This window comes from Pantherophis guttatus, chromosome 2 (assembly GCF_059756535.1).
Source record: "Pantherophis guttatus breed Tessera chromosome 2, ASM5975653v1, whole genome shotgun sequence".
In the NCBI taxonomy this organism is placed as follows: Eukaryota; Metazoa; Chordata; class Lepidosauria; order Squamata; family Colubridae; genus Pantherophis; species Pantherophis guttatus.
In genome coordinates this window covers 222,883,307-222,893,700 of record NC_142064.1, presented here as the reverse complement: position 1 = coordinate 222,893,700, position 10,394 = coordinate 222,883,307, and positions in this window count along the sequence as shown.

Below are 10,394 nucleotides of genomic sequence, written 5' to 3'. Positions count from 1 at the left end.
AATGCTGATGAGTATTTAAGATCCTGCTCTTGTTTCCACCTCTTCCTGATGGAAACATTTCATGCATTTTTAATTATAACATATACTTTATGTACTGTTGGGATGAAAATCACTCTACCATTAAGAAAAGGCTGTATTACAACTGATTCTAAGTCACAGCCAGCCCAAATCTTAATCTGAAAAGATTATGAGAAAATAAGAGGCAAATACTCATTCCATCATGCCAGGAGTTCCCTTAGACAAAATATGCCGGAAGATTCAATCAAGTAAAAGCAAACCGTTCCATTGTGAGGGCTTCATTGGATATAGATACATAAAACTGTTCCCTCATGATATGTGGTTTGGAAAGAGATGGGAAGGAGAAGAGGGTGGAGGGAAGCATTGCAGGGGGGTAATTGAGTGGAAGAGCGGGAGAGGAAATTGGAGGGGAGGAAAAAGGGTGAGTCCCTAAACCTTAAAGAGCAATTAGTCAAAGCTGAATTGTTTTTCTAAACTCTTAACAAAAACAAAAGAGTGGGGCATGGCCCAGATGGTACCAGGGGATCAAATAAATGTCGCACTCAGGAAGCAGGTGCTACTGGGAATGTTTCCTGCCAGCCTCACTGCTGCTCACAGCCTCTTTTATTATTTGTTATTTTTCATGATTGCAGCTGGGGTTTCCCTCCAGCTGTGTGGAAATATGTTTAAAGCTGGTTGTTGCTGGAGCACAGGAGAGGGAGGGACCATGAGGGTTGATCAACAAACTTAAAATGTCAGGATTTCTTGGGAAAGGTGTAAGGAACCATCTGGATTTGATTTCCCTGGTGAGGCTGGGATTTCCATGTCTAACCTCGCCAAGGTTCCTTCCATCAATTCCTTTAGTTAGGCAACTTAATAGATTATTCTGGAATTATGCCCATTCTATATCCCTTCCAAAACAGATGAATGACTCTGATTTCTTATGCTTCTGCCTTGCAATAATACAAAATATTTGTCATGTAATAACACAAGTGGAGGCTGAAGAGATGAATTTCCCAAGCACATATATAATCTTGCTTCAGAGAAAACTATTTACCTACTGTTATAATTTCTGTTCTGCCATTCAGGGCCCTACTGCCATCTTTATGTAATTGCTGCCTCTCCATCTATGCCTTTCAATCAGTTGTGGGTGTTGCTATTTTACCTTGTCGATTGTTCCTCCATCAGATGTTTGTATGCCTCTTGGGAAATCAGCAGGTGCCACATTTTAGAAGCCCTAAATTAGGTCCAAACTCTTGCTGGACAGTCAATACATGGTACGCCTATCAAGGGCCATTCAGGACACCTACGTCCCAAGGTATGATAGCAGATGGTGACATCCCCAGTCTATGTAATGTGTTGGCTGAGCAAGGTCATAATGAGATGAGGCAACCCTACATACAACTATCCAGCACTCTAAAAATAAAGACATGATGGTAAAGAAGTTGCCACAAAACATAACATCAACTTCCTGGGGTGGCCATTTTGCTCCCTAATAGTAGGGGAAGCCCTTTTACATTTGCTTGTAGGCTAATCACAGGAAACCTCTGACCTAATCTAGAGAGTACAACGTCCAGTCCTACCTTCAAAATTATTTTCATTTAATATGCTTCTTTCATGCTTTGTCCCAAGGCCACATAATTCAATCCAATGTCAAGCGTTCAGCCAGCTCCAACCCAGTGGCCCCTTCAGATGTTGAACTTCATATGAGGAAGAGACTGTGATAGTTGAGGGATTGTGGAGCTGAAATCTAAGTCAAGCTAAGGTCAAGAGAGTAGGGAAGGTAGCTCTATTTCATTGTTCCCTTTCCCCCAAAAATCTGAGCATGTAACTATCCTGCTGAGGAGAGTTTATCCTACAAGGAGAAATGAAAGGAAAGAAAAAGTAGAGCTTTCAAATCACAGGAAGTAATAGTTTCAATAAATGTTCTTCATCAGCCTGACCCCATTCCAAAATACTAAATTCTGTTTTAAGGACTGTCTTTAAAGATTCAGGGAAAATGGAATGGTCAGCAATTAAGAGGATCAGGGATTGGAAACTGAGAATACTGATTACTGTTTAGCTTTGAGAACAGATGACGAAGGAGAAAGAACAGCAATGCATTTCAAGTCTCTCAGAAGAACATGCAGAAGACCTGATCTCTCTAATTCCAGCAATGTAGGACATGAAATAATGGATTTAAATTATAGGAAGACAATTATAAAAGGAAAACAACCAGGGGTGAAATCCAGCAGGTTCTAACAGGTTCTGGAGAACCGGTAGTGGAAATTTTGAGTAGTTCAGAGAACTGGCAAATACCACTTCTGGCTGGCCCCAGAATGGGGTGGGAATGGAGAATTTGTAATATCCTTCCCCCAGGAGGGGAGGGAATGGAGATTTTGAAGTGTCCTTCCGCTGGAGTAGGGTGGGAATGGAGATTTTGCAATATCCTTTCCCTGCTACGCCCACCGAACCGGTAGGGAAAAAATTTTCAGGGATTGCACCCTTGAAAACAATCCTAAAAGTTAAGTGGTTCAAAAGTGGAATCAATTACCAACAAAATGATAATGAGCTATTCTTCCTGAGTTTGTAGATTCTAACATTCTATGAATCTCTTACGTTTGAGATGCAAAGATAGTAAAAAAAAATTGCCTTAGGTAATAGTTTGGGATAGTAGAAAGGTTTCTGCATCAACTCACCCTATGGCTTGTTATTCAGACTTAGGAAAAAGAGGTAGTTACCTCTGAATTTCCTTTCAGAGGCCCAGGAGTGAACTTTCCATTAGACCTGGGTGTGTTGTTGGCCTACAGAATCCTGCAGTGGAACATAGGACTAAATATAACATAATCTGGAAACAGGTGAGTGGAACATTTATTATAGAAGAGTATTCAAATCCTTAGTCTTTCCTATTAATAATAACCCACCAGCTAGCTTCAAAAGAAACCCAACAGATGTTCTTGAGACCATCTTAGAAGCTGCCTAGTGGTTAGAATGGGTTTTTCACCAGACTACAAATGTCTTTTATTAGGTTCTTTCTACAACTTTAACATCATCTGAATATATCAATAGAAACATAGTGGAACAACTAATTCGTGGAATAGCTTCCCTTCAGAAATCATGGGTGCTCCATCACTGGAGGCTTTTAAGAAGAGACCGGACAGCCACTTGTTTGGAATAGTATAGGGCCGTGATGGTGAACCTATGGCACGCGTGCCACAGGTGGCATATGTAGCCATATCAGTGGGTGTGCCAGCTCAGCTCTGGCGCACATGCCTGCGCCGGCCAGCTGATTTTGGGGCCTTCTGGGCCCACCAGAAGTAGGGAAACAGGTTGTTTCCTGCCTCCGGAGGGCCTGGGGGGAGAGTGAGGAAGGCCCATTTTTCTTTCTCACCTGGCTCCAGATCCTTTCTATGCATCTGGGAAAGGCAAAAACAGCCTTTCCCACTCCCTCGGAGGTCCTCCAAAGGCCTCAAATAGCCCATTTCCCAACTCCCAATGGGACAGGAAGTGGCGTCTTTTGCTGGCCCCAGCTTCCAGAGACTCCTAGAGAGGTGAGAAAGAAAAATGGGTCTATCAGGCCATCGTGTGCCAGGAGTGGGGGGGAGGGGGGTTGCCGCGCATGCACAGGGCAGGGCGCATAGAATTATGGGTGTGGGCACGTGTGCGCCAGGGTTGGGTTCTAAATTTTTTTACTACCAGTTCTGTGGTCGTGGCTTATTTTGTGGGCATGGCTTGGGGGTAATGTGACTGGGTGGGCGTGGCCAACTTTTTTTTTTTTTTATTTTTAAAAGCATTATTTCTACAACCTTAAGAGGTTGCAGAAAAACATGCTTTTTGAAGCCTCTGATGATCAGGCAAGTCATCTGGGATTGCCAGAGGCTTTTGAAGGGATTTTTTTTTCTACAACCTCCTTGGCTGGAGAGGTTGCAGGAAAACATGCTTTTAGAAATTCTGATGATCAGGCAAATCTGCTGGGATCGCCAGAGGCTTTTAAAGGGATTTTTTTTCCTACAACCTCCTCAGTTGAAGAGGTTGCAGAAAAAATGTTTTCAGAAGCCTTGGAAGATCCCACCTGAGCCGCGCGATCATCAGAGGCTTTTTTTTTTAATTTTTAAAAGCATTTTTTCAGCCGAAGAGATTGTAGAAAAAATGCTTTTAAAAGTTTAAAAAAAAGCCTCTGATGAGTTGGGCGGGGTAAGCAAGCGGTGACTGGGCTGGGAACCGGTTCGGGGGCATGGCCAGCCAATGTTATTACCGGTTCTCCGAACTACTAAAATTTTTTACTACCGGTTCTTATGAACCGGTGCGAACCGGGAGCAACCCACCACTGGTGTGCGCATGAACCTCCCCCGCCCCCCCTCTCTTGGCACACGATGGCAAAACGGTTAGCCATCACTGGTATAGGGTTTCCTGCTTGAGCAGGAGGTTAGACTAGAAGACCTCCAAGGTCCCTTTCAGTTATGTTATTCCAAGTCCTGGGAAGTAATAGTTCCATTCTGTTTTCTTTTGGACAGAACCTGCTTCAAAAACTTTGACAAACTCTGGACCGTTGTTTCAAGAAAGGTTCTGAGATGCAAAGGGTAGCAATGTGGAGCTGAATAAAAGCCTGTCCACTAAATATGGAATATGGGTTCAGACCAGTGGTGGTATTCAGCCAATTTTATCTGCTGCAGGAAGCTCTCCCCACCCGCCCAGACATCATCAAATCCCGTTTTTGACGCTCTGCGCATGCCCAGAGGGTCTTGTGCATGCATGAGGTGTCACGTGCAAGCAAAGCACGCGTGCATGCACGCTCACATTTGCCAACCGGTAGCGAAGGTAAGTGAATACCACCACTGGTTCAGACCTGCACAGGAAGTAAATTGTACTTTCATAGCAGAGGCCACAGCTTGGCAACCATTGCATCGTGCCTACATGCCTGTTCTCCCTGCTGCAATAGTGGCAGAGAACTCCCATTGGCACAAACCTTGCATCGTGGAAGGAAAAAGCTGGGATCAGATACAAGATCCTAACCACCCCTTGGACCAATTAGCAGGGATCAATAGAGAGTCCAATTTGCTTTCCATACTGAAGTGAACATAGATCTGCTCGTGCTCAGAGAACTTCAGAGAGACTGTGGGAACTGCTCAACTATAGGATTGAGCAACAACTGACAGAAATATAACCACCTATCTGAAGGCTGGAACTCAGAAGAAAATCCAGACCTGTTCTATATTGTTCAGAACAAGACGGACAGACAGAGTTCCTTAAGTAGCAGGAAGACAAAGTGCTTCTGGATAACAGTCTTAATTGTATTTCAGCCATATGAGATTTTTAAAAAATATTTCATTTTGTAGATGAAGAACTCACTCTAGGGAGCAGGTACTGCCAGATTGCCTCCAAATGGTTGAAGGGCAAATGAACTCAAATCCCTAAACGCTAATCCAGTGCTTCCACTATATTTTGGCAATCCCAATGCAATGATATACGTCCCATGTACCTACTGTTTTTGTTAGGTCTGATGTGAAGATTGGCAAAGCATCTAGTGTATTCTGGGGTCTTTTGTATCCAAAATGACTTTGTAATTTTATGATGATGATTATTTTTTCAGATTTTTGTGGCCTGAAAAATTCTAAAGATCGGCAAGATGGTGCTGGTCTTAGCATGAGGCAAAAAGAAGTTGTTGTCATATGTATGCTTTCATCAATAAATAGAAACATGGAGAAGGATTATTGCTGAGGAAACAATGTAGGGAGAGGAATTAGTCACCTCGCTGCCTCTAGGGTGTTACATAAATTTCTCCATAAAGTGTGGCTATTAAGATAAACAACCAACCAACCAATGATAATCTTATTACACATTTTCAGTGCAATGTCTTCCTAGGCCGTCAAATAATTTCTCAGATAGGCCTTTGAGCTGTTCCTCTGACTTATTTATTGCATATACATTCCGCTCTCTTACTAATAATATATGAGAGATTCTCAGATTACTGAATCATGTCCTCTGACCTGAGAAAAATAAATTTTTTAAGGCTTGTGAACAACTTTAAATTGTTTAAAAACAAGTTACAACATTTTCCAAAATAGGATCCTTGACATACATGGTGAGTCATAAAGCATTTATTTATCAGAAGACAATGTAGTGAGATTCCTCTACCAACCCCTTTCTTTCCTTCTCAATATTCTGTGTCTAAAACTAATTTTTATTGCTAGTGTACGTACTTCGTGCAAAACACTGAATGCGACTTCCATTGGCCATTTATATTTTCCAAGAATACCTGTGTGGTTTTCAGAGGCACCATTCTAAAGGAAGACGATGCTGAAGGTTGGTGCTATGCATTGTGCTAGCTTTTTCCCCTGGGTTTTTAATTAGAACAAATCTTTTTTAAAAATTGAAATCAGATGTTGCAAGAAAGTACTTTCTTTTATATTGGTGTCTATTGACACATTGTGCCTACTTCTCTTTCAGAACCGTCCCCAAAATATGAGCAAACCTCCTAAAATATATATTTTATTTATTTGTTCAACTTGTATGCCGCCTTTCTCCGAAGACTCAATATATGGCACTACAGAGATTTATAATAAATATATGTTTATGAGATAAATATATTTTGACAGTTAATACTCTTCCTAATTCTTAGGAAATACTGATTTTTATCTTATTTAGCCATACTTCAGTTTTGTAAGATAGGTCACTACAGTACTATGGATTTTCATTGAAGAAATCCTGGAGGAGAAGACAACAGACAAAGAATTGTACAAGGTCACTCAATGCATATCTTAAATGGAATTTTAATTCAAATATCACAGTTGCAAGTCTAAGTACATGATTTTCTCTACCAGGTGAGAACATTTGAAGTCAAATGGAGGCAGATTGAATCCTTATTTAGTTTGGCCAAAAGTTGCAGTATTTTTATTAATTGCAGAGTTTGGTAGGGTAACACGTGAAGCCATCTTATTCTGAATAAAATGTTGCTTCATCTTCTCCAGTATTTCAGATCTAGGACCAAGCATCCAGAGATCCTACAAATAATTGGACTTTTAAAAAAAACTATCATCTTCACCACTGAACATATGTTTTGGAGTTATGGAAATCATTCTTCCAGTCATCTGAAAGCCATCAAGTTGTCTCCTCGAGTCCAATCTGAGAAACAAAGGCTCTCCACATTTTCAGGCAGACTCGTTTCAGTCATCTGCTTCCTGACCATTTAAGTCAACATGCTAAAGATTAAATATGGAAATTTCTGCAAGCAAAGTAGAAGATATGCCACTGGGATATGGTGCCAGATTGGGAAATCTTCACATTTCATGAAGTGCCAACTAATGAGCAAGCTAAGCATATTCACTGAGTTGTATCATCCAATCAATTCAATACATGGAGAGATAGAGTAAAAGGTGCCTTTATACACACCTAGCGATAATTAGACAGCCACTCTTACAACTCAGTCCATAAGAAGATAGTGACTATGGTTGAATGCATTGGCAAACCATAGTTAATAATTATGAATTTCTGAATCAAAAGCTCTTCACTCTAACATGCTGGTGAAGCCTGAAGCTTTCCCTTGCACTTTCAATTAGCAATGATTTCATTTGATGTTTGAACCCAAATAAATATTTAGCATTAATTATGACTTAAATAGCTTAAGGTCAAAATGTTGTTATGTATCCTGAGCTACAGTAACGATCTCTTTGGAGCACCTTCAAACCAAGAAAACTATCAGCGTAGAACAAGTTCTGTGTCTACCAGCAGAAGCTCTAGTTCTAGTCGCATTTATCAGCCTCAAATACAAGGAAAGTGGTGGGTTTCAAAAATTTTTACTACCGGTTCTGTGGGTGTGGCTTGGTGGGTGTGGATGGCTTGGTGGGCGTGGCTTGGTGGGCGTGACAGGGGAAGGTTACTGCAAAATCCCCATTTCCTCCCAATCAACTGGGACTTGGGAGGCAGAGAATAGATGGGGGCAGAGCCAGTCAAATTTTCTGCTACCAGTTCTCCAGAACTGGTCAGAACCTGCTGAAACCCACCTCTGGTACCAACGGACCTGAGATCATACTTAGTCGTGGCTTCATTTGTATATAGTGAAATTTCAGAAATGTGTGTCTGTTCTTTGCCATTCTTCTGATATGGTGTCAGAAGGACTAAAGCTATTGCTTTCAAAGTTTCTTGCTATGGATAAATAAAAAACTGAGGTTGGTGTTATCTATTTTTTAAGCTGTATTTATGTGCCATTTTTTTTCCTCCAACAACTCAAGATGCTGAATGTGAAGATCTCACCCCTAATTTTATCCCCATAACAAGAACCTGTTATGTAGAGTTTCTTATAGAGATAGAAATTCAGAAGGATAAAATACTTGGATGCAAGTTTCCGTGACCTCCCAAATTATTTCCAAATTGTTGTTGTTATTATTATTTTTGGTAGAATATTAAATGTACAACTAAGAATAATCATACTAATTTTTAAATTGTAATGACATTAGATAAGATTTGGGTATTTTTCCTGGACTTCACTATTGCATTTTGGACGGGCAGCCTTTGGCACATGGTTCAAAGCCCCTAAAAAAGTTGCTTACTCTAACTTATTCAAACAGCCCAGGTTTTCAGCTGAAATTCATACTTCCTGATTGGTGTCTCTCAAGTGCTCTGAATTTTTCTCTCATGGGAAAAACAATCTCTGAGTTTGCAGGATCCAGGGTCTAAGTTAGTTCCATAAATATCAGAGCGAGAGCCAGTGGTTTCTTGTTCTCTGCCAGCCACTCCTAGGAGAAACAACTGCCTTCCAATGGCTGAGTGACCTTGAGACAGAGGATTGATCTCTGGCTCCAGAACAATGGGAAAAGCTGGTGAATAGGAAACTCTAAGTGCCAGATGGTAATTGCTAGCTGGAGTTGGGGGCAGGGGTGAAATGAGAGCACAAAGCTTTGTGTACCTGGGGATCTTACATAAAGATCTTGCAGTCCCTAAATAGAAGAACGTGTCTGGCAGAATGTGACTCATAACTATATTATATGGATTTAGCTTTCTCATGGAGTTGAGGAATTGTGCTGCAATTGTGTGACAATTGCTTCTTCTTGTTTCCTTAATAGATAAGAGATCCTGCTTTACACTATGGCTTATGATGACTTGCCCTATTTCCATGGAGTTAATAGAACAGGGTTGGCTTTGATGCCATGAACTCCTAATGCCTCTGTGTAGTGGCCATCATAGCTAATTTAGGTATATTACAGGCAGTTAAAAAAGCACTCATAGTATTTATGACACTAAGAGCTGTGGTGGTGCAATGGTTAGAGTGCAATACTGCAGGTTACTTCTGATGACTGCTGGCTACCTGCAATTTGGCAGTTTGAATCTCACCAGGCTCAAGGTTGACTCAGCCTTTCATCCTTCTGAGGTCAGTAAAATGAGGACCTAGATTGTTGGGGGCAATATGCTGACTCTGAAAATCACTTAGAGAGGGCTGTAAAGCACCTTGAAGCAGTATATAAGTCTAAGTGCTTTTGCTATTTAGAGTCACAATTACAACTTGAAACTGTGTTTAACATTCTGGGGCACTATAATACTTTGATACAGGACAACAACTAGGGACTGAAAATTCTACAGCTGCTGCACTCATCTAATCAATGCAGGTAGTCCCACTTGCAACAGCTCATTTAGTGACTGTTCAAAGTTACAACGATCCTGGAAAAAAGGGACTTATGACCGTTTTTCATACTTACAACCATTCCCATGGTCAAGGGATCAAAATTCAGATACTTGGCAACTGACTCATATTTATGATGGTTGCAGTGTCTTGGGGTCATGTGATCCCCTTTTGGGACTTCTAACAAGCCAGGTCAATGGAAAAGCCAGATTCACTTAACAACCGGGTTACTAATTTAGCAACTGCAGTGGTTATCAATTGTGGCAAGAAAGGTAGTAAAATGGAGTAAAACTCACTTAACAAATGTTTCACTTAGCAACTGAAATTTTGGGCTCAGTTGTGGTAATAAATTGAGGATTACCTGTATTGGTGTGCTAAAATTCATTTTTTAGACTGAAGTGTTCCACTTAACTTCAAATTATTCTGTTCTAAGTTCAGGGTAACTGCTTCTACTTTACTAGCACTGTTTCAGTGCTCTTCTGACCATTTCAGAAGTATTCTGAACTCAAAATGGCCTGTTTGGCTCTCAAGACACCTGTCTGAACTCAACACAGAGCTGTTTCATACACAACTCATTTCTGGAATGTTCAAATCAGAATCAGGAAATTCATTTTGAGTTCAAAATTATTGTTTTGAATTCTGCACACATCGAATTGTGTACAAAAACCAAAGACCTAGTGTTAACCTCAGAAACTATTTCACTGTGGGGAATTTCACATTATCTTACTGGTTTGGACCTCCTCTTCATTTTTCATGCATGCTCTTGTTCTACAGTTGAAACGTTTCAAGCTTGGAAAAGGCTATT